This window comes from Polyodon spathula, chromosome 24 (genome assembly GCF_017654505.1).
Source record: "Polyodon spathula isolate WHYD16114869_AA chromosome 24, ASM1765450v1, whole genome shotgun sequence".
Classification (NCBI taxonomy): domain Eukaryota; kingdom Metazoa; phylum Chordata; class Actinopteri; order Acipenseriformes; family Polyodontidae; genus Polyodon; species Polyodon spathula.
Window position 1 is genome coordinate 672,127 of NC_054557.1, and position 12,989 is coordinate 685,115.

Genomic DNA, 12,989 nt, shown 5'->3' on the forward strand with positions numbered 1-12,989 from the left:
GTCTGTAATATAAAGGGTTCGTCAAAATGGGGGCTGATCAGCACAGGATCAGAACACAACGCTGACTTTAGGTCTGTAAAAGCCGCTTCAGTTACGGCTGTCCACCTTACCATATTTGAAGTCGACCCCCTGGTTAACTCTGTCAGGGGTGCAGCTCTGGTGGCAAAATCTCTAATAAAGCGCCTGTAGTATCCTATCAAGCCCAAAAAAGCTCTACCTTGTTTTTCATTAACAGGGTGCTTGCATGCCAACACCGCATCTACCTTATTTAACTGCGGCTTAATACAACCATGTCCTAACACAAAACCCAAATATTTAGTCTCCTGCCGGGCAAACGCACTTTTTTTTTTTATTGGCTGTTAATCCAGCTTTTCTTAATGATCTGAGGATGGCTTCAACACTGGCAATATGAGATTTCCAATCCTCATTATATATGACAACATCATCTAAATATGCTGCTGCATATCTTACATGAGGCCTAAGCACAAGATTCATGAGTCTTTGAAAAGTGGCTGGTGCGCCATGTAGTCCGAACAGCAACACTGTAAACTGATACAAGCCGTCCGGGGTTGCAAACACAGTTTTTTCCTAAGACTTGGATGACAAAGGGACCTGCCACTATCCCTTAGTTAAGTCTAGTGTGGTTATAAACTTTGCCTTGCCCAGCTTTTCCAACAGCTCATCCACACGAGGCATTGGATAGGCATCAAATTTGGCGATTTCATTTATGAGTCTGAAATCCATGCAAAATCTTACGGTTCCATCGGGTTTTGGGACCATTAACACAGGGCTACACCAGTCACTGCTCGACTCTTCAATAAACCTTAACTTTAACATAGCCTTTATTTGGTTTTCAAACTCTGTCCTTTTAGCATCTGGAATCCGATATGGTTTCTTTTTAACTTTTACGCCTGGGGGAGTTACAACGTGGTGTTCTACTAGATTTGTTCTCCCTGGCACCTCGGAAAACACATCAGCATTTCTTTCAACTAGTGCTTTAATCTCCTCCTTCTGAGAGGAGGTCAGACCCTCTCCAAGGTTTAATGCAGTGGTATTACTCTGCTGCACCGTCCCTATCAACGTTTCTCTTTCTTTCCAAGGTTTTAACAAGTTAACATGGTAAATTTGGTAGGGTTTTCTCTTTCCGGGTTGAAAAAGCTTGTAATTTACCTCCCCCACCCTTTCCACTACCTGGTAGAAGCCCTGCCATTTAGTGAGAAACTTGTACAGGTTTGAGGGTAACAAGACAAAGACTTTCTCCCCCACGTTAAACTCCCTGGATCAGGCTCCTGTATTGTAATTTCTTTTCTGGTTCTCCTGTGCTTTAATTAAATTATCCTTAACAATATCACTAACCTTCTCCATTCTATCTTTCATTTTCAGTACATAGTCTACCACATTATCCCCTAAAGCGGGCTTTTCTTCCCAACCTTCACGCAATATATCCCGAATACCCCTCGGCTGCCCCCCATACAAAAGTTCAAACGGAGAAAAGCCAGTCGAGGCCTGTGGAACCTCTTTTCTAGCAAACGTCAAATAAGGAAGAAAGACATCCCAATCTTTCCCGTCCTGATGTATTACCTTTTTTAACATACTTTTAAGAGTTTTATTAAAACATTCAACGCGCTCGTCTGATTGTGAATGATAAACAGTATTTATTTTTTTATACGACACAGACGGCAGAGCTCTTTCATTACACCGTGTAACACTTTTTTTTTTTGGTTCCTGGGTAGTAAGTGTTATTTCCTAATTGCTTATGCCTCAAAAGTATAGAAAATGGCTATTATTTCCCACAAACTTTGCTTTCGTGACCAGGACAGTGATATTTTGAAATTGACCTATTTTCCAGAACATTACAGATAGATTCAGTGCTGAGTAAACTTTGAGTAACTTCTAGCACTTTCCAGTAATATAAATAGTAGTATAAATACAGGGGCCTTAAGCCCACCAGTTCAGTTTAGTTCCAGCTGCCTAAGTGGATACATAACTGCATTTTTCTGAGATGGCATCAAGAGGCTGCAATGGTGGCATTCCTGATGGGTCTCAAAGGCGGTTACCAAGTTTCCCTGCTATCTTTGCCTTTGGGACAGCAAGGACACTAAGGCGCACTACCACAGGCGGGACTGGCCACAGCGGACCGAGTTCTCTGAGGGGAGGAACAAAGCCAAGTGGGAGCCACTGTTCGGACCCCGGAAGGTGCTGATGCCACCACTGCACATCAAATTGGGCCTTACGAAACAATTTGTCAGAGCTCTAGATAAGGAGTCGGCAGCCTTCAAGTACCTTCAAGACTTCTTTCCTAAGCTGTCTGAGGCAAAGGTGAAAGCCGGTGTCTTCGTCGGACCACAGATAAAGAAGATCCTGGAGTGCAATGAATTCCCCAAGAAGCTCACTAGTAAGGAGAAAGCAGCTTGGAACAGCTTTGTCGCAGTGGTTCGGGGCTTCCTGGGCAATCACAAGGCCGAAAACTATGTGGAGCTGGTTGAGACTCTGGTGAAGAACTACGGCACAATGGGCTGTAGGATGTCCCTCAAAGTCCATATCCTTGATGCTCAGTGGAGCAAGGCAAGCGCTTCCACCAGGATATACTGGACTTTGAACGTCGCTACCAAGGACAGTATAACGAGAACATGATGGGAGACTACATTTGGGGGCTGATTCGTGAAAGTGATTTACAGTATAATCGTAAATCTCAAAAAACTACTCACGTCTAAATCTTTTGTAGTCATTTTTGTATTACTTTAGTATAAATACATGTTAATTTGGATTCATATGTTGTTTTTTTCTGACTTTATGTGAACGAAAAGACACAAATTCGCCCGTTTTCTCATTGGAAATAGGAAAATTTCAAAATATCACTGTCCTGGTCACAAAAGCAAAGTTTGTGGGGAATAATAGCCATTTTCTATACTTTTCAGACATAAGCAATTAGGAAATAACACTTACTACCCAGGAACAAAAATTGTGTTACATAGTGTTATAGTAGACAGTAGTAGAACTGTGTCCCCTGATCAGTAAGTATCTCTTTTGGTATACCCACCCTTGCAAACAGTTCTAAGAGTGCCTTAGCTATGGTTTTACTACTGGTGCTTCGTAAAGGAACGGCTTCAGGATACGTAGTGGTGTAGTCTAGAATTACTAGAATATATTGGTAACCCGCTTTAGATTTTTTCAGGGAACCAACTATGTCCATGGCTATTCTTTCAAAAGGAACATTGATCACAGGCAAAGGAATTAGGGGAGCCGGTTTGGGCTTTTGACCCGATCCCAACTGGCAATTGGCGCAGGCTTGGCAAAACTGTTCCGTCTCTTTATACACCCCGGGCCAGTAAAACCTTTTTAGTTTTGGTTATCCATAGATGCCCCCCCAATAAGTGGCTATGAGACAAGCGCAACACCAACTCTTTAAACTTCGTGGGGACCAACAACTGTTCAACCCAGTCTCCCCCCACAGTATCCACACAATAAAGTAAATCATCTTTAATAATAAAATGTGGTACACTGACATCACCCCTATTTTCCCAATAACTCTGATCAGTAGTCACAACCTGGCTGCAGGCAAACTGTAAATTAGAATCTGCAGCCTGCCCCTGTTTAAAATCTAAAGGAGAGAGCTGTAAATTTTCACTCTCCCAACTTTAACACAGTTCTAGATGTTAGGGAACTTCTACACACTCAGTACCTCTGTCTGGTCTTTGAGATCGGTCATTACATTTCCCAGGGAAGACTTTGTGGTTTGGCCTGACCTCTCCGTTTTTGACTACGTGATTTACGAGTTTTCCCTGGGTCCCCACATACATCCCGGTCAAAGGAAACAACTCAGACATTGTATCAGACTCTACAGAAGAGGGCGCTGGTTGCTCCTCATTAAAAACCAACACCTCCCTCTCTTGAATTAGTTTGTCAAACTCACAATAGTCGCGTCCCATAATCACAGGGTAGGGTAATCTGGCCACAACCCCCATTTTAAGTTTCACCTCTTGTGACCTGGATTTAACGCCTACCAGAGCAGTGGGATGGGACTTAACATCTCCATGTATGCACACAATCCTTACTTCAGAGTTATCTAACATATTACAATGTTTAACCAGCCCAGCTGAGACTAAACTTTGGCCACAACCTGAATCCAACAAGGCCAACGTATTTTTACCCTCTATTTCTATCGGGATGAGGTATTCCCCAGTACTATGAGTAACGGTAAAGAAATTACTCACTGTGTTGACCATATGACACTCCATTTGCTCTTCTTTTTCCCTATGAGGACAGGAGCAGGCTATATGTCCCCAACCATTACATTCATAACACTGAACCCCGTTTATACTAAATCTTTTTACATCATCAGTTTGTTTTCTTTCCCCAGCCCAAGGTCCCTTCCCGGTCCCAGACCGCTCTTCAGCGTCTCCTGACCCAAACTCAGTCTTACTGGAACTTTGCTCAGGACGAGGCTTTGGGTTCAGTGGTCACCAGATCCTCCGGATGAGGTGGGTGAGACGGGGCGAACAATATCCAATGCGGCCCTATGATACTCGACCAAAGTAATTAATTCTCAGCAGATTGTGGATCACCTTGGGCCACCCACCTCCTCAAATAGGGTGGTAGTTTCCGTAAAGAATGGTCCAGGACCAACAACTCAACAACTCGTGCCGAATTGTTCAACTTAAGGTTTTAACCACCTCCTTGCCAGGTGAATCAAGTCAAACAGCTGTGACCGGGGAGCCTTCCCTTCCTCATACCTCCAGCCGTGAAATCTTTGTGCTCTTACAGCGGGGGTTACACCTGCTCTTGCCAGAATCTCTACTTTTAAAATTTTGTAATCCTCGGCGTCCTTCGGTTCGAGGTCAAAGTATGCTTTTTGTGCTTCTCCACTGAGGAAGGGGGCAACGATACATATCTTTCTCGTTTGATTGTTAGTAGCTTATTGATCCCAGAATCTCATCAAGCAGCTTCTTGAAGGATCCCAGGGTGTCAGCTTCAACAACATTACTGGGGAGTTGATTCCAGACCCTCACGATTCTCTGTAAAAAAGTTCCTCCTATTTTCTGCTCTGAATGCCCCTTTGTCTAATCTCCATTTGTGACCCATGGTCCTTGATTCTTTTTTCAGGTCGAAAAAGTCCCTTGGGTCGACATTGTCAATACCTTTTAGAATTTTGAATGTTTGAGTTAGGTCGCCACGTAGTCTTCTTTGTTCAAGACTGAACAGATTCAATTTTTTTAGCCTGTCTGCATATGACATGCCTTTTAAACCCAGAATAATTCTGGTCACTATTCTTTACACTCTTTCTAGAAAAGCAATATCTTTTTTATAGCGAGGTGAACAGAATTTAACACAATATTAAAGATGAGGTCTTACTAATGCATTGTACAGTTTTAACATTACTTCCCTTGATTTAAATTCAACACTTTTCACAATGTATCCGAGCATCTTGTTGGCCTTTTTATAGCTTCCCTACATTGTCTAGATGAAGACATTTCTGAGTCAACAAAAACTCCTAGGTCTTTTTCATAGATTCCTTCTCCAATTTCAGTATCTCCCATATCATATTTATAATGCACATTTTTATTTCCTGCGTGCAGTACCTTACACTTTTCTCTATTAAATGTCATTTGCCATGTGTCTGCCCAGTTCTGAATCTTGTCCAGATCATTTTGAATGACCTTTGCTGCTGCAATAGTGTTTGACACTATTTTTGTGTTGTCTGCAAATTTAACAAGTTTGCTTACTATACCAGAATCTAAATCATTAATGTAGATTAGAAATAGCAGAGGACCTAATACTGATCACTGTGGAACTCCACTGGTTACCACACTCCATTCTGAGGTTTCTCCTCTAATCAGTACTTTCTGTTTTCTACATGTTAACCACTCCCTAATCCATGTACATGTGTTTCCTTTAATCCCTACTGCGTTCAGTTTGAGAATTAATCTTTTGTGTGGGACTTTGTCAAAAGCTTTCTGGAAATCTAAATAAACCATGTCATATGCTTTGCAATTATCCATTATTGATGTTGCATCCTCAAAAAAAATCAAGCAAGTTAGTTAGACACGGTCTCCCTTTCCTAAAACCATGTTGACTGTCTCCCAGGACCCTGTTACCATATAGGTAATTTTCCATTTTGGATCTTATTATAGTTTCCATAAGTTTGCATATAATAGAAGTCAGGCTTACTGGTCTGTAGTTACCTGGTTCAGTTTTGTTTCCCTTTTTGTGGATCGGTATTACATTTGCAATTTTCCAGTCTGTCGGTACCATCCCTGTGTCAAGAGACTGCTGCATGATCTTGGTTAGCGGTTTGTAAATAACTTCTTTCATTTCTTTGAGTACTATTGGGAGGATCTCATCTGGCCCAGGGGATTTGTTTATTTTAAGAGCTGCCAGTCGCTTTAACACTTCTGCCTCGGTTATGCTAAAGTTATTTAAAACTTGGGCATGTTGTCTGTATCCTCCTTTGTAAAAACTTGTGAAAAGTAATCATTTAATATATTTGCTATTTTTTTTTCTTCATCTATGATTTTGCCATTTGTATCTCTTAGACATTTAACCTCCTCTTTGAATGTTCTCTTGCTGTTGTAATATTGGAAAAACATTTTGGAATTGGTTTTAGCTCCCTTAGCAATGTTCATTTCTATTTCTCTCTTGGCCTGTCTAACTTCCTTTTTGACTTGCGTTTGCAGTTCGGTGTACTCTTTCTGTGTACTTTCTTTTTGGTCCCTTTTTAATGCTCTGTAAAGTGCCTTTTTTCGCTGAATATTTTTTTAATTGATCTATTAAACCATTTTGGCAATTTAGTTTTACATTTAGATTTGTCTACTTTAGGGATGTAATTGTTTTGCGCCTCTAGTACTACATTTTTGATGAACAGCCATCCTTTTTCTGTGGATGTTTTCTCTATTTTAGTCCAACCTACTTCTGTTACTCTCTGTTTCATACCTTCATAGTTTGCTTTTCTAAAATTGTAAACCTTAGCTTTAGCCCTTACTTTTGGAGTTTTAAAAAGCACTTCAAATGAGACCATGTTGTGGTCTGAGTTTGCTAGTGGTTCTCTGACCTCTGTTTTAGTTATTCTGTCTTTGTTATTTGAAAAGACTAAATCAAGGCATGCCTCCCCTCTAGTCAGTGCCTTGACAAATTGTGTTAGGAAGCAGTCATTTGTCATTTCCACCGTTTCAATTTCATCCGTCATGCTACCCACCATGTTTTCCCATTTTATATGGGGGAAGTTGAAATCCCCCATTAGTATGGCTTCTCCTTTGCTACACGCATTTCTAATGTCATCGTTTAACAGATTATTTTCCTCACCGTCTGAATCTGGTGGTCTATAGCATGCTCCTATTATTATGCCCTTTGAATTTTTGTCCATTATTCTGACCCATATTGATTCAGCATTGTTTTCTTTGTCCAGGTTTAACACCTGGGCTTCAAGACTGTTTCTTATGTATAGCGCTACCCCTCCTCCTCTTCTGTCCTGCCTGTCTTTCCTATACAGTGTATACCCACAAATATTATATTCGTCCCCATCACTCTCAGATAACCAAGTTTCTGTAACACCTATCACATCATAGTTACCTGTTAGTGCAGTAGCTTCAAGTTCTAAAATTTTGTTTCTGATACTTCTAGCATTTAGATAAATACATTTAATGGCTGTCTTACCTGAGTTGTTGTTCTTGTTTTGATGCAGTCGCCCTTCTGTTTTTTTGTTGATTTCTCCTCCCTTCCTTTCTAGTTTAAATGCTTCTGAACTAGCTCGAGGATCTTTTCTCCAAGTAGACTGGTTCCCTTTTTATTTAAGTGCAGTCTGTCCCGTCTATACAGATAGTCCTCGTTGTAGAATGTGGTCCAATGATCAAGACAGGTGAAGCCTTCCCGTGTGCATCACGTCTTCAGCCATGCGTTTAGATTAATTATTTCCAGCTGTCCATATGGTCCTTTGCAAGATGCCGGTAGTATACCAGAAAATACCACAGTTTTGGTCTCCAGCTTCATTTCTAGCATACTTACTAGTTTATGCAAATCCTGCATCGCGCGGCACTTTACGTACACTTGGTTTAGCTCTGCTGGGTTTACTAGGATTTCCCACATTATGCAGGTGTCAGATTACTGGCTTGAAGACCATGTTGATGTTTTTTTTTTTTAAGTTTAGTTTCTTCTGCAGCCGTCGACCTGCTTTCAGACTGCTTCTAAACTGCTCTGCACTTTTCCACGCCTGTACTTCTCCCACGCTGTCACTTCCAGTCGCTGTCGCTCGGAAGACTCGTTTATAGCTGTGTTGTTCTGCTGTGCTGTTGGCTCCTCCCCTCCCCCATGTCTCAGAACGGGGCTGAATTTGAATCAGCTGCTCCTAGTTTCAGCTTGTTTGCTATCAGAAAACCACACGCGGCTGTTTGACTTTGAGCTGCAGTGTTTCCCCAATGTCCTGTGTTTTCTGATTAAAGCAATTAAAGCTATAATTCCTCCTTCCTCCTTTCTCCTTACTGCTTCTAAACTGCTCTGCACTTTTCCACGCCTGTAAATAATAAGTAAGCATGATTTGCAAAGATGCCAAATCATGGTAAACTAGAGTTAATGCATAGAGAATACTGCAAAATCCCAATGCAAACTTACCATGGTAGACATTTACATGGGTATCAGCAGATAAACACCATGGCTCTATGTGTGAACCTTGTAAACAGAAAATGCACAATAATTCAGGCACAATTCCATTACACAAGTGTGTTTAACTTTTTTTTTTTTTTAATATAGTCTGTAGCCACTCTACCAAACTGAACCAAGAAAATACATGAGCAACTGCCTACCTTCCAATCCCGACTCAGACAAAATTCATTAAAGCCTCTAGCACAGCTTTCCAAAGGATTCCTCTCGCTCCAGGATATTCCACGAGAGGTCCCAGTCCACTCCCCAGCTCTGCATCCGGGGGTCTGCTTGAGAAATAAGCAGCCGCTCTCTAGCCCACTGCCTCCTATAGCAGCCCAGCCAGTGAGTGAAAGCAAGGTGGGGAGGAGGAGGAGAAGGCAGGCAAGCAGACAGGAGCTTGAGAGACACATGGAGAAGACCTCTGAAACCCCTTGATAAGACACATTCCTCACGTAAATCATTCTGAACTGAAGTATTTGTATTCACCACTGGCGAGAGGAATGGGATTACATGTCATACACAATTATATTTTAAACTGCTCTGGATTTAAGATATAAGATGTCCTGTTAAGCAGTTTGTTCATGATAACAAAAAACAAATGTAGTTATGAACTACTGTATTATCCAACATGTAAATATCAGAAGCATCTGGTTACATGCAGGTTACAGCGGTATGGAATTCATATCGCCCAAAGCCCATTGTTGTGCCAAATAGTGTCACTAAAAAATAGTGTTGCACAATTGTAGTAATAAAGTAATTTACTACGGCAGAGCAGAACACTGTGTCCGTTTACCAAATTAATTCACATGCGCTCTGACAAGGAGCTTTTTTTCCAATGACACTATGTGGCAGAACACCGGGACAACGCGATTTGTCTAAGGGACAGCAAGTTTTGCTGTTATACTTAGCCCATTGATTCTGTTGCTAGAAAAATACTCTGTGTAGATTTCTAGAGCCACGCAAGTTTCAGAAAACTCTGAAATGCGGAAGTCAAATTCACACAGATATTTAAATGCATACCTCTAAACCGCAAACAAAAAAATATATATTCACGTATACAGAACATATCCCTTTAATTCACAAACCCTTCATCTAACACACAGTAACAAACTATATTATTACTAATTCACATTGATTAAGTCCAGTAAAGTTAGACTGTCAGCTCTAGGAAGAACACATAACATAATAAAATTATCTGCTGAGACATGACACTGTCCGGTCAGGGATCTGCAGCTGGCCAATCTCTAACTACTATAGCGAGATGCTCTGCTGTGCTAAGACACGACACTGTCCAGTCAGGGATCTGCAGCCGGCCAGTCTTTGACTGCTACAGTGGTTTAACTTGTAGATAATTTCCCTCAGGTATTTAAGACTTTCAAGCTGCAACTCACATAGTGATCCAACAAAGCAACCATAAAGACCAAGGAGCTTTTGAAACAAGTCAGGGATAAAGTGGTAGAGAGGCACAGAGCAGGAGAAGGGTACAAGAAAATTTCAAAGGCACCGATTATCCCTCTCAACACAGTGAATTCCATCATTAAGAAGTGGAAGATGCATCATACCACCCAGACACTACCCAGATCTGGTCACCCTCCCAAACTGAGCAGCCGGGCAAATAGGAAACTGGTTTGGGATGTCACTCTGAAGCCAATAATGACTCTGAGAGATCTGAAAAGTTATGTGTCTGAGATAGGAGTCAGTGTTCACACATCAACAATAAGCTGGTCCCTACACAAAGCTGACCTGTATGGACAGGTGGCAAGAAAGAAGCCATTACTCAAAAAGCCTCTTCTTAAAGCACATATAGAGTTTACGAAAAATCATGTAGATGATTCTGCAGACATGTGGAAAAAGTTTTTGTGGTCAGATGAGACAAAAGTTGAAATTTTCAGTCTAAATTCCAAGCGTTATGTCTGGCACAAGCCCAACACTGCACAACAACCAGTCAACACCATCCCAACTGTCAAGCATGGTAGTGACAGCATCATGTTAAGGGGATGATTCTCTTCAGCAGGGACTGGGACACTTGTCAGGATAGAGGGGAGAAAGTATGGTGCAAAGTACAAGCGAATCCTTGAGGAAAACTTGTTTGAGTCAGCCAAGACTTTGTAACTGGGGAGGAAATACACATTTCAGCAGGGCAATGGCCCGAAGCACAAAGCCAAAGCCACACTGGAGTGGTTGAACAAGAAGAGAATTAATATTCTTCAGTGGCCCAGTCAAAATCCTGACTTGAATCCAATCAAAAATTTATGGCAAGACTTGAAGATTGCAGTCCATCGACGATCCCCAACAAATCCCCAACTTTTAGAACTGGAGCAATTTTCCTGCGAAGAATAGGTAAAAATGTCACCATCCTACTGTGCAAAGCTAGTAGAGACCTTTCCAAAAAGACTCACAGCAGTACTTGCTGCAAGAGGTGCTTCTACCAAGTACTGACTTGAGGGGCTGAATACTTATGCAACCAGTAAATTTCATTTTGTACAGTTTTGCTGACATTTAACCTTCTCCTCCTCGTATAACACTGTTCAGTCTAGCCACTACAGCTTGAATCAAAAAGTTTGTTTGAAAAACACTGCCCAAGTATTTTTGTTTACAATCGCTTGACACAAAACAGTATCAACCTGTTTCAGAAGCCAGTGTTTGAACTGAAAATCTATAACAGCAGCATAAACAAAACTAAAGGAATAAACACCTACAGCAAATTTCAATGTCAAACCCTGTCACTTCAAAGGGCTGACAATAGAGTGAATGGGGACATTAAGTGCTGTTGACTTCAACAATAACCAATATTGCAATTATGCTGTGTAACTGAAATATATTACTGTACAATGCTGTTCATTATTAAAGTATCTTCCCAAACCCTAGCCTGCTACAGTACATTGTAGCACATTCTACTAATTAAAAACAAAAGAAAGCTTTAACCATGTGTACTGCAGTGCTCTGTATGTTATCATTCATTTCAATCAGAGCACTGCAATACTGTATTGCAACATGTAAATATAATCAACCGCCCCCCCCATAATAATCAATTAACACATGGTGCTAAAGGCATTAAGGTGAGACAGCTCAGCAGCTTTCCCTCTAAGCTTTTTACATACTGAGAAACTTGCCATTTTGACTGAGAAAGGGTAAATTATCAATGAGAAACCTTCGATATACCTTCGAAACCTTTTAATATATTTTTGCTGCATTAAACAATTTTGAAACAATATTCAAACACAAGTATCTCAACCACTTTTTTTTTCTGTAATAGTAAGTAAAGCATCTGAAGGCACTTCAAACCGGTCATAACGTTTATAGACATCACTTGGCTCACTGATGGCATTTAAAAAAAGCAGGAAAACCTAAGTATTATATTACAACAGTTCAGAAAACCAAATGTCCAGCACACTTATGAGAATCATATTCAGTCTTCCACTAACACAGTAGTTCAGTCTACAAATAAATGTATTTTGAAAAGACCTGTTTAGCTTATTGCTGGCATTTACAATAATAATAATAATAATAATAATAATATAATAATAATAATAATAATAATAATTGAAGTAACTTACAAAAAATGACGGTGATTAAGTAGATTCAAGAAAATGCACAGAGTCCTTTTCTTCAATCAGTTGCCAGGTTTATTGAAATATGCAGGGAGTCTGGTCCCAGGTATAGGACAAACAGAATACTCATCATTACAATGTTTGCATGACATTAAATACCCTTCTGTATAGATGGTCCACCTCCCCTTTCTCTGACACTTAACCAATTGCAAAGGTAATTTAATTTATTGTGTGAGTGTGTGTCTGTGTGTGTAGGCTAGTGTGACAACCTCTGAACTCAATGCATTCTTCACACTCCTGGAGACAAAAGGTCCATACATCTGTCTTTTGTTATCTTCTTGCGACCCCCTTTGATCCCAGTGGCATTATCTCTTTTGATCTCTCTGAAGTCTTTAGAGCCTGTGCTAATTGTAGTCCACAGCATTGTTATCTCGTTAGCTTGCAGTCATTGTTGGGCAAGAGCTTGTAGACGCAACGTCTCTATCAATGGTTAGCAGTACATGCAATTTGAAGCAAACAGTCTGCTATCTGCAATATTAGTCTCTTTTCAGAAAAGAACACCAGTATAGCTCTGCTAGTCCACATGCGTAGCAAACTGCTAATCAATTCTTGATCCATGTTTTTCAACAATAATAATAAAAAGTGTCACAGACAGAATGTGTTTATGAAACCAATGGTGTGCAGTGTAGTGACTACATCCACACAGTAAAGCTTTAAGGATTGTATTGCTAGAAAAATAGTTCTGAGCTCATTTCTTTGTCGTCAGAAAATGTTTAAAAAGGTTTAAAATTTCTAATTATAGCCTCA